General features: G+C 44.6%; 1 protein-coding gene across 3 annotated transcripts in view; it reads right to left on the bottom strand.

Annotated features, from left to right (window-relative positions):
- LOC125448020 (adenylate cyclase type 2-like) overlaps positions 1-21303 on the bottom strand; it is a 591455-nt gene that overhangs the window by 486102 nt on the left and 84050 nt on the right. Inside the window, exons 2-4 of one of the 3 annotated variants that reach the window (XM_059653944.1) lie at positions 1727-1922; positions 1299-1439; positions 1023-1185 (exon numbers count right to left, since the gene is read on the bottom strand). The exons of the other annotated variants lie outside the window; for them this stretch is intronic. The gene's annotated coding sequence lies outside the window, so the exon portion shown is untranslated. The remainder of the gene's footprint in view (positions 1-1022; positions 1186-1298; positions 1440-1726; positions 1923-21303) is intronic. 3 annotated transcript variants of the gene reach the window in all.

The raw sequence follows: 21303 nt of genomic DNA, 5'->3' as shown, positions 1-21303 counted from the left end.
ACAGGTAGCATATTTTCAATTATCTAATTTCTTAATGACAATCTTCAAATTGACCACAATCAACAGAATTATATCAGAAGTTTGAGAAAAATGGGCGAATGCAAGATTTGTGGCAGAATGGACAAAATATTGTAGTTGGTTGGCTCACCGAGCTGGTTCATTGTTGTTCTGCAGATGTATTGCTACCCTGCTGGGTAACATCATCAGTGCAGCCTCCGATGAAGCGCCATTGTGTTTTCCCGCCTGGTTTTTAAACTCTGGAGTCCGTTGAGCGGAATTACCTCACTTCTGGTTTTCCATCGCAGTGGAGTGTATATGGGGTCGAGATCTAAGGGTCTAGGCCCGAAACGTTAGCTTTTGTGCTCCTAAGATGCTGCTTGGCCTACTGTGCTCATCCAGCTCCACACTTTGTTATCTACGTGTTTGTTGATGGCTTTCTTTATGGAGTACCAGGCTTCTAGGAACTCCAGTGCTTGTGTCTGCTTTGCTTGTTCCAGTTGAATTGGTGGTTCTCCTCATCCATGTGGATAGAGAGTGAGTGAGTATTAGTCATGTCTTTTTGTAGCCAGTTGGTGTTCGTGTATCCTTGTTGTTAATTTCCTTCCTGTTTTTCCAATGTAGTGTTTGTGACAGTCTCTACAGGGAATCTTATATATGGCATTGGTCCTGTCCATAGCGTGTAATGGGTCTTTCGTTCGGGAGCAGTTGTCGTAGGGTTGATGTGAGTTTGTGTGCCACTCTGATGCCCAGCAGTCGTAGGAATCTGGTGGTTAGATTTGATGTGTTCCTGACATACGGTAGCTTGAGGTAATCCAACTCAACAGACTAGAGTTTAAAAACCAGGCGGAAAAACACAATGGTACTTCTTTGGAGACTGCACTGATGATGTTACACAGCAGGGTAATGAAACAGCTGTAGAATAATAAACCAGATTTCTGGCAGTCCTCCAAATGATAGTGCTCTAGGCTGTTTCTCCACTGATGTGGCAGATGTGGAACTGTCATCGTCAGGTGCTCACTCACTTCCTAAGACTAATGAGTTATCAGAATCCAAGATGGTGAGAAGTGCAGGAGGCAGCCTTGTCAATGGTTCCTGAGGCCTCCATACATTCAGCCTTAGAGGTCACAGTTGTGGCATCTGGGGAAGCCAGTAGTTTCACCTTGGTGATGGTGGATATGCTGGTACCTGCAAAATACAAGAGAGAAGGCATCATAGTCAGTGATTAGAATTAGTGTGCAATGGATGAAACTGACAGCGGGTCAACTGAGAGATGCGTTGCAATGAAGAGCAATACTTACTCTGTTGGTGAGCCATGGATGTCCTGGCATCCCCACAGAAGCGGTCGCAGTCTTCTCCTGGAAAGAGCTGGATTCCTTTCTCAAAAGGGATTGAGCAGTCTAATGTCAGACAGCAACCAGGGCGCTTTTCCAAATTGTAGCCTGTTTCTCCAAGAAAAAGTGAAAGGGATTGAATAAGGTGATAAAGTGCATGGTATGGTCGTTAGTGCTGGTATTAGTGGTTGAAAGGAGGTGTACTGTTCTGTGGGAGTGAGGAGGTAACATAGGTGCGTACAAAGTTAGTAGTCTTGGAAGTTGGGGATTCAGAGTGAAAAAGGGCAGATGGTGCAGACAATAGTATAAGGTGGCAGAGTATTAACCTTGATGAGAGGTGGGTGTAGCAACAGAAAGAAAGTATGAGGTAGCATCGAGAACAATGTGGCACTTACGTGGGAGCAGCAGAGAAGGTCATCCACTGGCCTACTTTTGGCAATGCTGGCCATTCCACAAGACCAGTGGAGATGGCACTGACCCTGGTGATGACCAAAGACGAGGCTGCCAGGATGTGGTGGTGCAGCCTCCTCTGTCAGCGCTCAGAGAGGACTTCTCTCCTTTGTATTTGCCCTCAAACAAGATCTCCAGGCCCTGGAAAAACATTGTAGTGCCATCTTACCCTTTTCTGACATCTTCAGGAAATGTCCTTGACCAGAGAGAACGACGTCGGAAAGGGACTACATGTCCGGGTGCACAGCAGCCTTTTAGAGATGGCATGGGTCAGGGATAATGGGAACTACAGATGCTGGAGAATCCGAGGTAACAAAGTGTGGAGCTGGATGAACACAGCAGGCCAAGCAGCATCTTAGGAGCACAAAAGCTGATGTTTCGGGCCTAGACCCTTCATCAGAAAAAAACTTTTTTCTGATGAAGGGTCTAGGCCCGAAACATCAGCTTTTGTGTTTCTAAGAGGCTGCTTGGCCTGCTGTGTTCATCCAGCTCCACACTTTGTTATCATGGGTATCAGGGATGCCAGGATTTTGGCATATAAATGCTCAAAAGCAAGTTCTTTTGGGAACTGTACCATAGGGGCAAGGTCAGTGGTTAAGAGGCATGTACATAAGAAATCACAAAATTTTGTGGGTAAAATACCCCTCAAAATACTCAATGCAACTGAGCCAAAAGAAATAACCACTGGATGTTTCTATACATGTATCATACATAATCCATCTGCCCCAATACTCCAGCTGGGGGGCTACAGTTTACCATGTAAAACTTTAAGACATCGGTGCAGAAATAGGCTATTTGGCCCATTGAGTTTTCTCCACCATTCAATGCAACCATAGATGATTCAACAATCCTTAACTCCATTTTTCTGCTTGCAGCCCTTAATCCTCAATTCCCTTACTGATTAAAAATCTATCACAACTTTGAACATATTTATTGACACAGCCTCAACAGCTGTCTGCATTAAAGAATTCCACAGATTCACCAGCCTCAGAATGAAAAAAAATCCTCCTCATCTGTTTTAGAAGGGAGACTCCTTACTCCAAAATTATGTTCTCTGGTCTTTGACATTCCCATTGGGGAAAGAACTACTCCATGCTTACCCTGTCACAGCTCCAAAAAATCTCACATTTCAATAAATCCTCCTCTTATTCTCCAAACCTCCAATGAGTTCAAGCACAACCTACTCATCTCTCCTCAAAAGAAAATTCCTCCTTACTGAGGATCAGCTGAGTGAACCTTCTCTGGATACCTGCCAGTGCTAATTTTTCTTCCCTTAAAAGGGGAAGTTTACAACAAAAAAGTTCACAGTATTTCAGCTGTGGTCTAACTAGTAGTGCCTTATACAGATTTAGCAAGACCTCCCTACTTTGATACTCCATTCCGTTTGCCTTCCTCATTACCTGCTGAACTTTGATGCTAGCGTTTTTTGATCCACACACCAGGAAGCCCAAATCTCTGTGTTGCAGGTTTCGGCAGTCTTTTCTCATTTAAATAATATTCAGCTCTGCTATTCGTCCCACAGAAATGCATAACCTCAAGTTCCCACATTACATTCCATCTGCCAAGTTTTTGCCCATTCACTTAACCTGTCTACATCCCTCTCAACTCCTTGGGTCATCTTCACCACTTGCCTTCCCACCAATTTTTGTGTCATCCACAAAGTTGCAGTAGTACATACACCTCAAATCACCCAAGGTATTCATATATATTGTGAATATTCATGGCCACAGCACTGAACCCTGTGGCGCTCCAATAATTACAGGTCACTATCTTGAAAATGCAACTAAAAAATTTTCAGGCATGATTTTCCCCTTCATGAAACCATGCTAACTCTTCTTGATTACATTGTCGGCTTCTAAATGTGCTGCTATTGCATCCTTCATAATAGACTCTTAACATTTTCCCAGTCACAGATGTTAAGCTAACTGGCCTAAAGTTAGCTGTTTTTTCGTTTCCCTCCCTTTTTGAATTAGGCAGTTATATTGACAGTTTTCAATCCTGTGGGACTTGTCCAGAATTTAAGGATTTTTGTAAGATTACTACCAGTGAATCCATCATCTTTAAAATCCTAGGATGCAATCCATCAGGTCCAGGAAACTTATTAGCCTTTAGCCTCATTAGCTTCCCTAATACTTTTGCACTAGTGATAGTCATTGACTTTATTTCCTCATCCCTCACTTTTATTTAGGATGTTTTGTATGCTATTAGTATCATCTATTATGAAGACCGATGCAAAGTGTTTGTACATTTCACTTGTATTTTCTGGGTTCCCATTAGTTCCCCAGCCTCATTCTCTAAGGGCCCAATGTTCATTATTGTCTCTCTCTTCCTTTTTACATATTTGAAGAAGCTCTTTCTGTTCATTTTACTTGTTAATTTATCCTCATACTTTATTTGCTCCCTCCTTTATTTTAAAGTCTTCTTTTATTGGCTTCGAAAACATTCCCAAGTCTCCAATTTAGCACAAATCTTTGCCACACAGAATATTTATAAACTATACTTAAAATTATGTAATACTTCTGGTATATAAAATAAACCCCTGCTGTAATTTCTACCCAAAATGAGGAAGAAAGATTTGAAAGATAATTTCATTTATACTGGTAGCCAACTGCAATTATTTATTTTTTGAATATGTGTTTTCAAAGGAATAGCAGCATCACAAATTCCAACCTGGAATAATGACAAATCGGGAATGCACTTGTGCATATATGCAAATGTATTAAGATTCTGCTGTATATGCAAATTGATGTATATGTGGACTCTCAGAGATTTACAGCACAGGAGGCAGCCAGTTGTTCTGTCATGCCTGCACGAGTCAACAGGTCTGACCCTACTACTCTCATTCTCCAGATTTATCCTAGAGATTATAGTAATACACATGAATGGCTAAATGCTGCTGAAATGTTACAAGAATTTCTGACTGAATACCAGACTACCACTACCCTACAAATGAAAACATTTCTCCTCAACTCTACTCTCAGCCTTCTACTGGTTACCTTAAGTCTATCTCCCCTAGTTATGTGACCTCTGACTAATTGAAAGAATGCCTTCTTATCCACCCTATCTATGCTCCTTATAATCTTATACAACTCTATCAAGTCACCTCTCAACCTTTACTGCTCCAAGGAGGACAACCAATCTATCCAATTTTTCCTCAAACCTCAGACTCTCCAGACTAGGCAGCATCGTGGTGAATCTCATTCTGCACACTTTAAGGAAAATCACTTCCTTTCTAAAGTGTGACAACCAGAACTGAATGCAATATTCCAGTTGTGTATTTTACAGTTCCAGTATAACTTCCTTGCTCTTGTATTCTTTGCTTCAGCTAATAAAGGGGAGTATCCCATATGCCTTGCAACTATCTAATCTACCTCAGGGATCTATAGATACGCTCAGGAAGGTTCCTCTGATCCTCAGTACTTTTCGCAGTCCTACCTTTCATATAGTGTTAGCATTTGCATTGTTAGCTCCCCTGAAGTGTGTTACCCGAACACTTTTCCAGACTGAGTTCTACTTGCATGGCTCTGCCCAGCTCATATTCTCCTGCATTTTTTGGTTATGTTCCTCATTACCTATCAGCCTACAACTGGACTTCAAATCAAATGATGAATTTCTAACTGTATTCAAGTACAAAAACAATCTTCCTTGACAAAAATCACCAGTTGGTGCATGTTTTATTCACCAACCAGCAAATCTAACCAGTGCAAAACAGAAGTTAGCAGTTATCTCTGTGATGGAGAAAAAACAAATTTAGGTCAATCTGTTTTGTTAAGTCAAATTCCATAATCCTACCTATGCAATTATTTATATCTCCCAAAAGTGAGTTAGTGTTCAGAGTACATAAAATTCAATTTCATTTGGACATTTCAGTAACCCACCACTATGATTTAAAAAAAAGATCATTGGCCTTTTCTGTCAAACACTCCATTATGACAGAACGTTATAATATTATTCATACTCTGATTATTTCATATGTTTCAAATAAGTCACCTCTCAACCTTCAACTCTCTAATGAAAACAGCCTCAAGTCCCTCAGCCTTTCCTCGTAAGACCTTCCCTCCATACTAGCCAACATCCTCCTCTGCACCCTTTCCAAAGCTTCCACATCCTTCTTATAATGCGGTGACCAGAACTGTACACAGTACTCCAAATGCAGCCGCACCAGAGTTTTGTACAGCTTCACCATAACCTCTTGGTTCTGGAACTCGATCCTTCTATTAATAAAAGCTAAAACATTGTACGCCTTCTTAACAGCCCTGTCAACCTGGGTGGCAACTTTCAAGGATCTGTGTACATGGACACCGAGATCTCTCTGCTCATCTACACTACCAAGAATCTTACCATTAGCCCAATACTTTGCCTTCTGGTTACTCCTACCAAAGTGCATCACCTCACACTTGTCTGCATTAAACTCTATTTGCCACCTCTCAGCCCAGCTCTGCAGCTTATCAAAGTCTCTCTGCAATCTACAGCATCCTTCGTCACTATCCACAACTCCACCGACCTTAGTGTCGTCCGCAAATTTACTAACCCATCCTTCTACGCCCTCATCCAGGTCATTTATAAAGTTGGTAGGTTGGTATCATGGTGGTTTTCATAATACTTTGTAAATGCCTGCAGGATCTTCCTGCATTGGCTGTAGCTCAATTGATCAATGATGCAATGGAATCCCTTCCAGGCCTTCTATGGGCATTCTCTTACTACAGCATAACTTCCTCAGTGCCGGTGCCTACTCACAGTTGCCTCAGTAGTCACCTGTCATTTTCCCATCCTGCAGTTACCCCTACAGGATTTCTTTAATTCATTCATGAGATAGGGCATCACCAACTAAGCCAGCAGTCAATGCCCATCATAGTTGCCCAAGAGCAGGTGGTGGTGTGTTACCTTCCTGAACTGTTGCAATCCTTGGGATATGGGGGCACCTAAATACAGTTAGAAAGGGAGTTCCAGGATTTGGACCAATAACAGTGAAGGAATGGCGATAAAGTTCCAAGTTAGGATGCTGTGCAGCTTGGAACAGAACTTGCAGGTGATGGTGTAACTAGGTGGTAAAGGTCACAGTTTTGGAAGATGCTGCTCTCAAATTGACCCATCTTCTGGTTAGACAAGGCCCAAGCCTTGGACTGAAGGGTAAATGAGCTAGTTGCTTCCTAATGCAAACGCCTGCACACACATGCATACGCACGCACACACACACAGCCACCCAGATGAACTAAGTGTCAAGTGTCATCTGTAATGGCATGATGGCAGCTCAAGTCCAGATCCACGACGCATTAATTTCCCTATCACAATGCATATCACTTTGGTCATACTGCAGTTACCTTAAACAGGATGAGCTACCTAACCCCACAGCTTCAAAAGGAGCAATGATCTTAGCTACCTTGCCATTGCCACCCTTATACACTTACTAGGGTTCCGATGTCCCATGGTCTCTATGCACTCTCTGTAAAAGGTCTTATGGGCCAAAAATATTGTACAATTGAAAGATCAATCAACATCACTTGTTCTTCAGTTTCCAGTTGTGTAAAATCACCATCATTCACCCTTGACTCACCATCAACTGCTGATAAATGCAGACCAACATGATGTCGTCAACAGTTCTTGCTGGGACCACTCATCCACCACAACAGCCCCCTCCCTTCACAACTCCAACCATCCATTCCGTGTAACTGAAACTTCAATCACAAAGATATATGAAAAATTTATTTTAAAAGTACATTTCTTTGCTGCCACTTTAAAGTGCAACAAAGTGAATTTACGATTAGAAAGCAGAATTCCAAGTGCAACTTTTGGTTTCGATAATTAAAGCAACTGAAGACTACAAACATTCATTAGAATGATACCAGAGATTTAAAAAAATTATGATAATGCAAGAGTTAAAAAAAAATTTAGTCTTGTATTAACCAAAGTAGACAAACATAAAAGAGTGTTCAAAATATTTAAAGGGTTTTGAGATATGGTTGTAGTAGGGAAAGATTATTTTCAATTGTTAGCAATGAAGAAGTTTTAAATTTTTGTTTGGTATTAATACAAAAGGAGATAAACAAGCATCAACTTGTCATGCACCAACTGAAGAATGTGGAATCTATGACCTTAAAGATTTTTTGAGGTCATGATAATTGTGGCATTTTCAGGAGTACAGATAAACATTTAAACTCAAATATAATCCAAAGTGAGGGAAATCTGTAAGAGTGGGATTAGAACCGAGAATGGGCAAGATATAATTTGAGAAAGCACAAGAGCCACTGATGTACATGAGTTAGCAATCCAATTGTGTGAATATCAGCTCTCCTCAGTGAATATTTTCTACAGGCTATGCAGTCAACTGGGCATTTCTAATTTGCTGTCCCTTAGGACAAATGTGTTGGCAGAGCAATCAGAAGCCCAATTAAGGTTCCCACATTTTTGCACACAAAAGCTGCAAAAGTGAAAAGGAGAAGTAAAATAAATGTCAGAGGGGAAGGGCAGCTCCACAATTGATACGACACTTCAAATAACACTGAAAGCTGTGAGGGCACAGAGGCACATTCTTGATCCTGAGGATGGTATCAGGAGCCAAGCTTCACCGAAAGAAAAATAAAAGACTTAGCTGGAAGTTACAGTCAGATTACAGTGCAAAAGATGTGCAGCCAGTGCAGAAATCACCTCAAAAGAGCTTCTGAGATCTGGGGAGATGAGCGGCAACTCTGACATGTCAAACATCACACTCTTATCACTGTCACGTCCTTATGCCCCATATCCTTTGAAGCTCTCTCTCTTTGCAAACACATCCAAACATGCCTTAACGTCAGCTTTTGTGCTCCTAAGATGCTGCTTGGCCTGCTGTGTTCATCCAGCTCCACACCTTGTTATCTTGGATTCTCCAGCATCTGCAGTTCCTATTATCTTTGCTACTCCCCAGGATCTTTTATCATGGGATTGGAAATAAGGTAGACACGGGTGTATCATGAAACTTTAGATTCTCAACACAGGACATAATATGGAATGTTTATTAGAGCAAAGACTTTGTGTGTGGAAGTGGGTGGTATATCAGCTGCTATTTGAATGTCAGTGCAACTGCTGGCATAGGAGCCAAGATCCTACATAGTGGGGAAAGAAAACATTGAGTTGCCTATCATACCTGACTTATTATCTTTTTCGTCAGTAGAAGGCGACTTTTTCCAATATCCTTTAAATGTCAGCTCAAATCCTGTTTAAAGTTTCAGGTTTTGCAGGATACAGCATACCACCACTATGTAACACCATTGTGAACGAGCATTGAACAGCATGCGGAAATTGTTCCTCAATATCTGAAATGCATTTTCATGAAGTTAATAGTTGGCTGTTTTGTTGTCCTGACAAATAGGAGGTACTTATTTAGCCTCTTTTGTGACTCTGTAGTGAGATGTGCACTGGGTATTTGCAGCTAGGCCTTCAGAGATCACACCTTGTCATCTAGAACATACCTATGGAGAGTTGTACAGAGTTCTGAAGAGCTAAGACACTGTTGCAGGTCAAAGGCGTCACCAGAGTTCTCTGGAAATTTTGCACAAACCAATAGAATCCTCTTACAATCATCGCATATTAGTTTTGGAATAAATGGAAGTCCCTACTGTTAATAAGTAGACTTGGGGTCAGCTTTATGAGGTTTTGGCACAGTTAACGATACTGTTGAATTGAGGACTGCTGCTCATCAAAACAAAAACCTGTTGAACTCTGGGCTTTGTAAGCCACATCTATTTCAAACTTGATGTATTCAGATGCTGTCCAATAAGCCATCCATGACATGACATTACAGTTGCGGCAGCCGTCCAAATTTTTCTTCAAAAAAAAAAGTACCTTCCATTTGACCTAGCCTTGCACAAAGGCTAGCTCATTTCCTGCCGCTTTCACGTTTAATGGCACTGCAATGACAACAGCTTGATGTGTTAATTCCCTATCGTTGTGTACTTGAATTTCTTACCTTGTCATGCACAATGTACAATACCAAAGAATCATTACGCCTGTGAAGTGACTCTTTATTTGCTTTTTAATTGTCTTAATAGTGCATACGTTTTAAAGGGTTTCCTCAGTGCAAGGTCGATTTGTTTCTTGGAAAATCAGATATAGAAAATGCACTGTTACCAGTCCTATGTCCAATTCCACAAATTCCCAGCCTGCCACATGACCTCCAAATGAACCGCAAAGTTCAACCCAATGGATTCTGATTATTCCCTTAAACTGCATAAGTAAATTAAATGAAACCACAAACATAAAATACTATGATATTTTTCACAAGCCTAAACCTACAATAACTAAAATTTCATTGATCTTTCATAAACCTTTCAGAATTAATCTTCGAAAATTCCTTACATCAGCTAAACCTCTATTCATCTCATTGCTCTTTTGTTGAGGTGACACAAACTATGTAGCTGGTGCCATTTCCTCAATTTTTCATACTGCCCATGTTCTTCCCTTCCAGAGAATTAATTCTCTCGCAAATCTTGCGTTTTAGTTTTATTTCACAAGGTAGCAATGTAACAAAACTAATCTGGATAGAATGAATAATGAAAAATTAGAGGGCAAATTATATGCCCTTGCATTGTTCTAGTTGTCTTAACTGAGAATGTTCAGAAATTAATTTTTGAAAAAGTGAGCGCCAAAATTAACTACAATAGTTATAAGGATGCTGCTAGTCTCACAGTGAGGAGTTCCACTTCCACAATCAGAACATAAATTTAAAGGAATTTTTTATTCCATCAAATGGAATGAGGGCAGATAAAGTTGATTTTTAGTGAGTTTTGAGAAGATTTGTAGCTCAGTTTGAGGTTCTGGATGTGAGTTTGCTCACTGAGCTGGAAGGTTCGTTTTCAGACTTGGCATCACCTTTTTTTATTTCAAAAAATATACTTTATTCATAAGATGTACAAAAAATAAAACATATTTATACACCTACCCAGTCATGCAAACCGCTCTGGGTTACCCAGCGAGTACGTACACCAACTAAAGGCAAAAAAAAAGAAAAAAAACAAAGCAAAGAAAATACCCTGGCAGTCATCACCCCGCACAGTCCCCGTTGGCCCCCTGACCAGTTGGGGAAGGCGCCAGCTGGGCCCAGTTACCAGATAGGGCCCTTTTTTCCATTCTGGACGAGGGGTTTCATACGGTGGTCTTTCCCCACTGCGCCTTGGCGGCGGCTGCCCCAAGCTTTACGCGTCCCTTAGCACGTAGTCCTGGACCTTGGAGTGCGCCAGTCTGCAACACTCGGTCAGGATCAGTTCTTTCAGCTGGCAGACCAGCAAGTTGCGGGCAGACCAAAGAGCTTCTTTCACTGCATTGATGGTCCTCCAGGCGCAGTTGATGTTGGTCTCGGTGTGCATCCCGGGAAACAGCCCATAGAGCACGGAGTCCCGCGTCACGGAGCTGCTTGGGACGAACCTCGACAAATACCACTGCATCCCCCTCCAGACCTCCTGCGCATAGGCACACTCCAGAAGGAGGTGATCAACAGTCTCGTCCCCCCCGCAGCCGCCTCAAGGGCAGCGTGCGGTGGCGCAGAGGTTCTGGGCATGCATAAAAGATCTCACTGGCAGAGCCCCTCTCACCGCCAGCCAAGCAATGTCCTTGTGCTTGTTTGGAAGTTCTGGCGATGAGGCATTCTGCCAAACGACTTTGGCAGTCTGCGTGGGGAACCACACGACGGGATCCACCCTCTCCTTTTCCCGAAGGGTCTCGAGGATACTATGTGCTGACCATTGCCTGACGGCCTTGTGGTCAAAGGTGTTTCCTTTCAAAAATTTCTCCACGAAGGACAGGTGGTACAGGACGGTCCAACTACTCGGAGCATTCCATAGCAACAAGGCCAGGCCCATCCTTCGCAACACCGGGGACAGGTAGAACCTCAGTAAGTAGTGACACTTGGTGTTTGTGTACTGAGGATCTACGCACAGCGTGATGCAGCCGCACACAAAAAGGTAGCCAGGGCGAGGGTGGCATTCGGTACGCCCTTTCCCCTATTTTCCAGGTCTTTGTACATGGTGTCCCTGCGGATCTGGTCCAGCCTCGACCCCCAAACGAAGTGGAAGATGGCCCGGGTGACCGCAGCGGCACAGGTCCAGGCAATAGGCCAGGCCTGTGCCACATAGAACAGTACCGAAAGCCCCTCGCACCTGACAACCAGGTGCTTACCCGCGATGGAGAGGGACCCGAGCGTCCACCTGCCCAGCTTCTGCTTCAGTTTGGTGATACGCTCCTCCCAAGTCTTAGTGCACGCCCCAGCTCCACCGAGCTAAACACCCAGCACCTTCAGGTAGTCTGTCCCGATGGTGAAGGGGATGAAGGACCGACCGACGATCGGTGCAGAAGACGGCGACGTCGTCCATGTACAGGGAGGTCTTGACCTGAAGGCCTCCGCTGCCTGGAATAGTCACGCCCTTCAGGCTCACGTCCTTCCTGATGGATGCAAAGGGCTCCACACAGCACACGAACAAGGCAGGAGAGAGCGGGCAGCCCTGCCTGACTCCAGATCTAACAGGACAACTGTCTGAGTCCCACCCGTTGATCGAGACTGCGCTAACGATGTTGGCGTAGAGCAGCCGGATCCATTTGCGGATGCCCTCCCCGAACCCCAATTTGGAGAGGACGTCCCTCATGTAAGCATGAGAGACCCTGTCGAAGGCCTTCTCCTGGTCCAGGCTGACGAGGCAGGTGTCCACCCGCCTGTCCTGCACATAGGCGATCGTATCCCTGATGAGCGCGAGGCTCTCAGCGATCTTCCTGCCCGGCACAGCACAGGTTTGGTCAGGGTGAATCACCGACTCCAGGACAGACCTGACCCAGTTGGCTATGACCTTGGCCAGGATTTTGTAGTCCACGTTCAATAGTGAAATGGGACGCCAATTCTTAATGTCTTCCCTCTCCCCCTTCCTCTTGTAAATGAGGGTGATGATGCCCTTCCTCATGGACTTGCACATTTCCCCTGCCCGAAGCGCTCTATCGTACACCTCCAGCAGGTCCTGGCCGACCAGGTCCCACAGCGGAATACAGCTCGACCGGTAAGCCGTTGCTCCCGGGAGTCTTATTCCTCTCCAAGGACTTGAGGGCTCTGGTCTGCTCATCCAGGGATATCGGCCGGTCCAGCCACTCCCTCGTGCCGTCGTCTAAGACCTCCGTGATAGACGACAGGAACGACTCGGAGGCCGTGCTGTCCGTTCGCTTCGTGTCGTACAGTCCGGCATAGAAGGATCTGCTGATCCTCAAAATGTCAGGCCGAGACGACGTCGCCGAGCCGTCGTCCTCCTTCAGCCGGCTAAGCACAGAGCTCTCTTTGTGCACCTTCTGAAAGAAGGAACGTGAGCACGTCTCATCCTGCTCCACGGAGCGGACCCTGGACCGGAAGATTATCCTGGAGGCCTCCGCGGCAAAGAGCAAGGCTTGCTGGCCCCTCACCTCCCGGAGGTCCTCCATGACATCGACCCCCATCGACTGCAGAAGGAGCAGGTTCTGCACCCTTTTCTGGAGTCGCGACAGCTTTCCCCGCCTCTCTCTCGCCTTCCGAACACCCTTGAGGACAAAGAACCTCTTGATGTTCTCCTTCACCATCTCCCACCAGTCGCCCGGAGACTCAGAGGGGTTTCACGGTTCTCCAACCGGCGTAATCCCTCCTAAGCTCCTCGGCGTTCTCTGGGGACAACAGAGTCGTGTTGAGCATCCACGTCCCCTTGCCGGCCGGCTGGTCGTCCTGTAAGTGACAGTCGGCCAGCAGGAGGCAGTGGTCAGAGAAGAACACCGGCTCGACGCCGGTGGACTGAGAACACCCGTGACACAAACAGGAAGTCTATCCTTGAGCGAATAGACCCGTCTGGCCACGACCAGGTGTGCCTCTGCTGCGCTCCTTCTGCAGGGGTGCTGAAGATGTTGAGCAGCTCGGCGTCCTTCACCGTGCCCATCAGGAATCTGGACGTGACGTCCAGTTGACTCCCCCCACCCGCTGTCCCCATGCCGGATCTTCCATCTGCATCGATCTCCGCCTAGGATGACCGGCCTGGACGTAGCCAGCAGGGGTGGAAGCTGCTGCAGGACGGCCAACCGCTCACTCCATACCGCTAGGGCGTACACGTTGATCAGCCTCAGGGGAGCGTTCCTGTAGGTGACGTCAGTCATTAGGAAGCGCCCCCCTCCCCACCCCCCCCACCACCTACTGAACTTGAGAGACGGTGACGTTGCGCCCCCGCAGCAGAACAGCCAGGCCTGAGGAGCGACAGTCATTACCCCCCGACCAGATTGAAGGCCCACAGGTCCAGGCGCCGGACCATTTCCCGTACCTGCTGAGGTGCGGTATCCCACAGGAGGTCCGCCTTGACGGTGGTCAGGTAGGCCAACGTGGACACACATCTTGCGGTGGACTTGACGCTGCGCACATTAATGCTCGCAACTCGTACCCCCATTGTGGGCAGTAACCGCAGTACCCTCCACAAGTCCAAGGTCCAGCCCCTCCATCTGTCCCTTCATGCCCATTGCCCGGGCTAACTGCTGGACACTCTCCGGGCTCAGGAAACTGTCCGTGCTGCCTTCCGGGTGGCATCCCCCCGTCGGGGGTACGGAGGCAGGAGAGTCCGGCTCTGGGTCAGGCTGGGGACGCGCTGTTTCCTCCTTCCCGCCTGGAATTCCGGGGGGCCCTCCAGTGCTCCAGCAGCACATGACTGGGTGTCGGAGGGAGCCTCAGGACACCTCCCATCACCTGGAAGTGGGGTGCTGCTTTCCTTCTCCCTCGGGATCTTTAGCTTCTGCTTTGGGAGGGCCCTCTCCGAATCTCCCTCGTCAGAGGAGCTTTTATAGCCCCCCTGTAGCTGCCTCTTCCCGCCTGATGGTTGCGGTCCCTGGACCCGCCAACGCACCTTCCTCCTCGCTTTCCGGACCGTTGTCCACTCCCCTGGGTCGCCTGTCGCCGCCTCCATCGACTCTGGGTTGTCGGGGTGGAGCGGAGCCTGGAGGGGCGCTTTTCTGGCCTCGGGCGCATCCTGCGGGGCTGGGCCCTCCTGCACGACCTGGCCCTCCTGCACATTAGTGGGGTCCTTGCAGGGCCCTGGTGCCTTCCTCTCCTCGGGGAAGGGGGGGTGGGGGGGGGGGGGGGCGCGGGGGGCTGGCCCTGCATACGACCTGGGCATAGGTGGTCTCCCGCCGCGGGCATGCCCTATAGAGGTGGCCCGCTTCCCCGCAAAAGGTTGCAGCTATTTTCTTGTGGGTAATCCTTTGCAAGGTGTCCCTCCTCCCTGCAGATGGTGGCTTTGCAGTTGGCCGCCACGTGACCTGACCTACCACAGGCATGGCAGACTTTAGGTTGCCCTGCGTACGTCAGGTAGCCCTTGCTCCCGCCGATCGCGAAGCTGGACGGTGGGTGTACAATGTTCCCGTCTGTGCCCATCCTCAGCGTCACCTTGACCTGCCTCTTACTGGTCCAGATGCCAAAGGGGTCCATGATGTCAGTTAGGTCCCCTTCCACCTTCACGTACCTTCCAAGGAAGGTCAGGACATCAACTGCTGGCACATGCGGGTTGTACGTGTACAGTCACCATACGGCTCCTCTGCGCTGGCATCACGACAGCGGTCGATACAGAGAGGGGGCCCTCACCTCCTTTCTCCTTAAACCTCCAGGAAGCGCTTGCAAAGCTTGGCACTCCTGAAGGTCACATCGTAAAAACCTCCTCCGGGGAAATCCTGCAGACAGTAAATTTCCACAGCAGCGAACCCACAACAGTCCAACAGGATCCTCTTCACGAACAAGGTGCAGCAGTCCACAGGTGCACCTTCATCCACCTTCTTCACGGAAACACGGATGGTGTTCTGGACCCCCTGACCTGGGGCACAAGCACTTGCCGCAGCCATCGTTGCAGGTTGGCTGCTCCCCTGAACCAGCGTTAGGCCGAAGCCAGCATTAAGATCCACCGGTTGCAAGGGTGCACAGCCAACCCGATGTCTTCCTTCCACCTCCAACACAGCGCTCTCCTCCTCTTGGTCCACAAGACAGTAAGTTATTTTGTTCCAGATGCAAGCTGGTTCACTGAGCTGGAAGGTTTGTTCCCAGATAATCGGTCACCACTCTAGGTAACATCAACAGTGAGCCTCCAACGAAGCGCTGGTGTTATGTCACGCTTTCTATTTATCTGTTTAGGTTTCCTTGGGTTGGTGATGTCATTTCCTGCATTGGAGGTGTCATTTCCTGTTCTTTTTCTCCAAGGATGGTAGATTGATTTGGAGCCAATGTGTTTGTTGATGGCGTTTCGGTTGGAATGCCATGCTTCTAGGAATTCTCGTGCATGTCTCTGTTTGGCTAGTCCTAGGATGGATGTGTTGTCCCAATCAAAGTGGTGTCCTTCCTCATTTGTATGTAAGGATACTAGTGATAGTGGATCATGTCTTTTTGTGGCTAGTTGATGTTCGTGTATCTTGGTGGCTAGTTTTCTGCCTGTTTGTCCAACGTAGTGTTTGTCACAGTTCTTGCAAGGTATTTTGCAAACGACGTTCGTTTTGCTTGTTAAAAAAACCTTGCATGAACTGTGACAAACACTACATTGGACAAACAGGCAGAAAGCTAGCCACTAGGATACACAAACATAAAAAGCCATAAAAAGACATGATCCACTATCACTTGTATCCTTACATACAGATGAGGAAGGACACCACTTTGATTGGGACAACACATCCATCATAGGACAAGCCAAACAGAAACACGCACGAGAATTCCTAGGAGCATGGCGTTCCAACCCGAACTCCGTCAACAAACACATAGGCTCCAAATCAATCTACCATCCCCTGAGAAAAAGAACAGGAAATGACATCACCAACCCAAGGAAACCCAAACAGATAAATAGAAAGCGGGACATAACACCAGCGCTTCACCAGACACTCGCTGATGATGTTACCCAGAGTGGTGATGAAACGTCTGAAAATGAACCTTCCAGCTCAGCGAGCAAACTCACATCCAAAGTTGATTTTTGTTTCGATATGCAAGACAAAGCACAGTTTCATTCACAATGGCTCAAAAAACTAATTTAGTTAACTAGAAACAAGTTGTATTTTTATCGTACAAAAAGTAATTCTCCATTAATGAAAAGCAATAGTATTAGGGAGCAAACAGTATCTTACAGTACAGGAGGTAAAAGAAACTGTACTGGTTTTTCCTCCAGGTTGCGTTCATTGCTGGAGGTGCAACATCTTGACGTTTGATGCATTTGGATACACACCTCACAGAGGGAGACCACCATTGTTTAGGGAGCTCCGGCATCGTAAAAGGGTATTAATCAGTTTAAACAGTGGAAATATCCTGAAGAATTTTTTTCAGGCATCTTGCTTTCTGCAAACTTCCAGATATAGTAACTACCTGTGTCCCTCCCTGTGAAGCAGTCAGAGACATTCCTGCTGCACCCCACATTTATTGCCAATCATCCATTGCTAACACCCAGTGTTCCCAGTACAGGAGCAGCAAGGCAGGAAAACCAGTTTGCCTCTTTCTCTCTGTCTTAATTATGCTGTGGTGAATAAGGGTCAGATGCTCAAGTTCCCTGTTTGGTGGAAGAAGAATTTTCTACAAATACACTAAAAAAAACAGACTTTGGGAAGTAGGGCTCATTGCCCCCCTTTTTTATTTCTTTTTACAATTTTGGCTGACAGAATTAATTAAATTTAGCCAAATTTTTTCTATCCAGAAACAAACTCTCAAATTACTGGAAAATTTCAGCAGGTCTAGCAACACCTGTGGAGAGAAAGTAGATTTAACATTTCAGGGCTAGTGATCCTCGACTCGAAATGTTAACTTTACTTATTCTCCACAGATGTTGCCAGGCCTCATGTTTTCCAGCAATATCTGTCTTTGTTTCTAATTTCCAGCATCTGCTGTTCTTGTTTTTTTGTTTATTATTTTCTCCCCTTCCCTGGATTAAAACACACAAGTCAAGCATTAAAAACAACATTAGAAGAACTGAGTTTAAATATTCTTGTAACCACTAAACTTTTTATCAACGTAATTGTGCCGAGATCAATATAGGATTTTCAACTGACATGGACTGATATTAAAACCAAATGAAGCTTATTCCATGAAAATCCATGGGAACACAAAATGGAAGGAGGAGGGGGGAATTGCAGTGTGGGCATCACTGGAAGACAGATAAAATGAGGGGATTAGCAGGAAGGAGGAGAGGTCGCATTCAGAAGGTTTTCCCTTCCCAATGCACAGTCCCTTTTCCACGTACTCAGTTTCTTTGTTGATGCACCACTACCCCAGCCCAACCAAACGATGAGGTAAGTTAGCCACTCTAAGTTGCTGTACGCGCTGGATGACAGGGTAGCTTGCATGCGAGTTAATATTAGCAACAATGGAATTATGCCTTTAAGTGGCTGCTGATTGATAAGGCTAATATATTATGGAATGGCACCATCCCCCAAATTACATATCCTTATTCCCTCAAGGTTAGTACCAGTGAGAGCCGCAGATTCCACCTTTTGATGGAGGTACTCCCTCACCCGTTTGATGGCCAATAGCTGTTACTGAAACACATCTGCATCTAAAAGAAAAAGTTCTCTGGCTTAGAGGAACTTCGTGTGACCAGTCCACTGCTACTTGTTTTTAAAGGGTACAGTTTCTACCCAGATTCAGCACAACCAAATCAGTACTATTTTTGGTGCACTCCACTAGTCACCAGGCAAAGTTCCAGTTGTTAAGTTAGCACAAAGGTGTGATCTCAACATTAACAAGTTGGGAACTGATCAAATAAATAACAGGCATGTTGGTGGGAATGCTCAACCAACGGCCCACCTAGTAAATTTCAACTATCAATAAAAGTGACTTAAGACTCTGTTTAACCTAACAAATTTTTCACCAAACAAGTAATTTACACTAACTCATTAAACCTATTCCAAAATGTTTTTTTAAAAACTTGCATTGTTATAGCACCTTTCATAGCCTTGCTACTTTACAGTCAATGAAGTTCTTATGAAATGTAACCAGACGTTCTAATGTAGGAAACGTAACTAGTTTATAAGCAATGAAGCAGCAACGTAATAATCACTATATAATTTCTTTTAATGATGTTTGTTCCAGGATAAATACTGGCCAGGTAACTGGGAGAGTTGCTTCTCCATTTGTTCTGCCACAGGATGTTTTATGTTCATGTAAAAGCACTCAATATTTCACTCAACTGTCAAAGTGATTAGGATTGATTACCCAGTATCAACCCATAATCAGGAGAAGTTTAAATAACTCCTTCATTATCTGTCTTTTCATCTAGCTAGCAATGCTTGGTATGGAGATATGCAGCATTTAAAAACTTTTCATTCTGATCCCAATCTATTCCACAGTGCTGACATGGTTGTGAAAAAGAAGTAAGCAAAGCCTTAAAATAGATTTAATTATCAGCTGAACAGATGAGATGTTTGCTGTCTGGAAAGTATTATCTAAAGAACATGATGTTTTGCTAGCCGGGTGATAATTATCCAGCATAAGAAGGATCTTGTATCTTTTTTGAGAATTTAACTAGTGTTTTTATATTGTTGTACTGTCATATTATTACATCATAGTATGTAAAAAATGTTTGATTACATAAATTTTCATTTGGATTAGGATTATTTTTCTGCCTCGCTGAATGTAATTAATTCCAAAAGAGATGGAAACACTGAATTGACAGCCAAAGGAGTTAGGGAGAATTTCAAATAATTTCTCTTTAAAGCTATTTCCGAAGCAGATCAATTCCAACACATCACAGCCAAGGTATTTGTACCCTCTACTCTGACACATTATACCTCCCATATTGGATGCCTCTTGTACAAAGATAGCACTGCAGGTAAGCAGTGATGTGAACTTTGAAGGACAGTTGTCATCCAGGCTACATATTATCGTTTTGACAACCTTCAATTATAAGGCCACAACATGTAACATTCACTGGTGGTCAACTTTGCAGGCAGATACTAGCACACAGACAATGTGCATGTGTGTAGTTTCTAAGCTGTGGATCCTCTAAATTAGTTTACGGAAATACAAGTTATATGCTATGTACAATTGCAATTTATTCCTTGATAACCTTATGACAACAACATAATCAGTTTCCTACCATACTCATCCCACAGTGTGATGATAAATGACCCACACAAAAATGTAACTATCAATATAGCAGCAATATCCTCAAAAAAGGTACAATATATAGTTGACATTGTAACAGTAATTACAGTAATATGAAATCAGATGGAACAGACCAGCACTTTCTTGCAAGCTGGTCCACATTACAGACTCTGAATTCTTTGGGTCCCTGACTGGCAGGCTGCGTGGAGATACAAATTGCCATTCACGGCTCACTGGTTTTATGTTAATAAGGCCAATGCCGAACTTTTACTGAGCCAACATCCCAAGTATGGTGCCTAGTTCATCCCACTGTTTTCCCCAATGTAAAGTTTTATCACCTTGAATTCAACGTTGGTGATACTGCTGGAGGTGTCAATTAATTGGCACTTAAATAGCACACATGTTGCATATAATTTGTTAGTTCTATACTTGATTTTAGGTCAAAGACTTTATTTTCAGATCCTTTTTAAAATATAACAGGCAACAGATTTTGGGTCAGCCCCAGATTGTGACACTTGAATGGCTGAAGGCACATGGCCAATGATGGAGCAGGGAGGGTGAAGGGCAAGTGGGAGTTGGAAGCACAAAAAGGTCAATGGTGCTAAAATCAACTACCACCACAACAACAATAAGCATGTATTTATAACATGAAAAAAGGTTTACGTCCATCATTTCCTGGGCAAGAGAAAGTATTAATAGGTCATGTGTAAACACTTAATGGTCTGGCAATCCCTGTAGAATGTCCACCAACTTTGAGTCATTACTTGAAGCAAAAGTCCAGTGGAACAAATAAAGGAATGCTAGAATGCTTGAAGGCAAAGGTTTTCAACACAGTGAATGGACTGCAATAATAATTTCATCTCTTGCATATAGATTTGGATGTTTAACTTTGTTATTACTGTTCTCATTGCCAAACTTTCCTGTTGGTCAAATGTGACCTTCAACATTTCTTTTTACATAATAATAGCTTGCCGAATTGCTGACATGACAAATGTGAAAGTTCTGTAGTTGAGGAAGTGTGCATCAACAAAATAAACCATGCTGTCAGCTGTATTTATATGTCACTGATTGTTAGTTAAAAGCTTTACTACAGTTCATTAAACGAAAATTTACGTTGACTTTGCTCATTAAAGCTATTGCTCTTTCTTTTCTTTGTAGTGATATTAGAACTGAAAGATTCAAAACTGAAACATTCATTCTGGTAGAATTCTGTTTTAATGCTTACATTAATTTCAGTACTACACATGTACTTTACTAACAAAATTAATCTTGCTAATGTGAATATTTTCATTCACTATTGATTTATTTAATTCCAAGCATGCAAAGAAACTCCAAATGTTTAGCATTTTTAAAATATTGTGGTTTTCAAGCCTGCCAATTACCCAGTCTCAAATATATCATGTGACTGCACCTCACCGCTTCCACTCAACCCTGCAAAGACAGGGAGCACTCAAC

The sequence above is a fragment of the Stegostoma tigrinum genome, chromosome 2 (assembly GCF_030684315.1).
Source record: "Stegostoma tigrinum isolate sSteTig4 chromosome 2, sSteTig4.hap1, whole genome shotgun sequence".
In the NCBI taxonomy this organism is placed as follows: Eukaryota; Metazoa; Chordata; class Chondrichthyes; order Orectolobiformes; family Stegostomatidae; genus Stegostoma; species Stegostoma tigrinum.
This window is presented reverse-complemented; position numbering and strand designations above follow the sequence as displayed.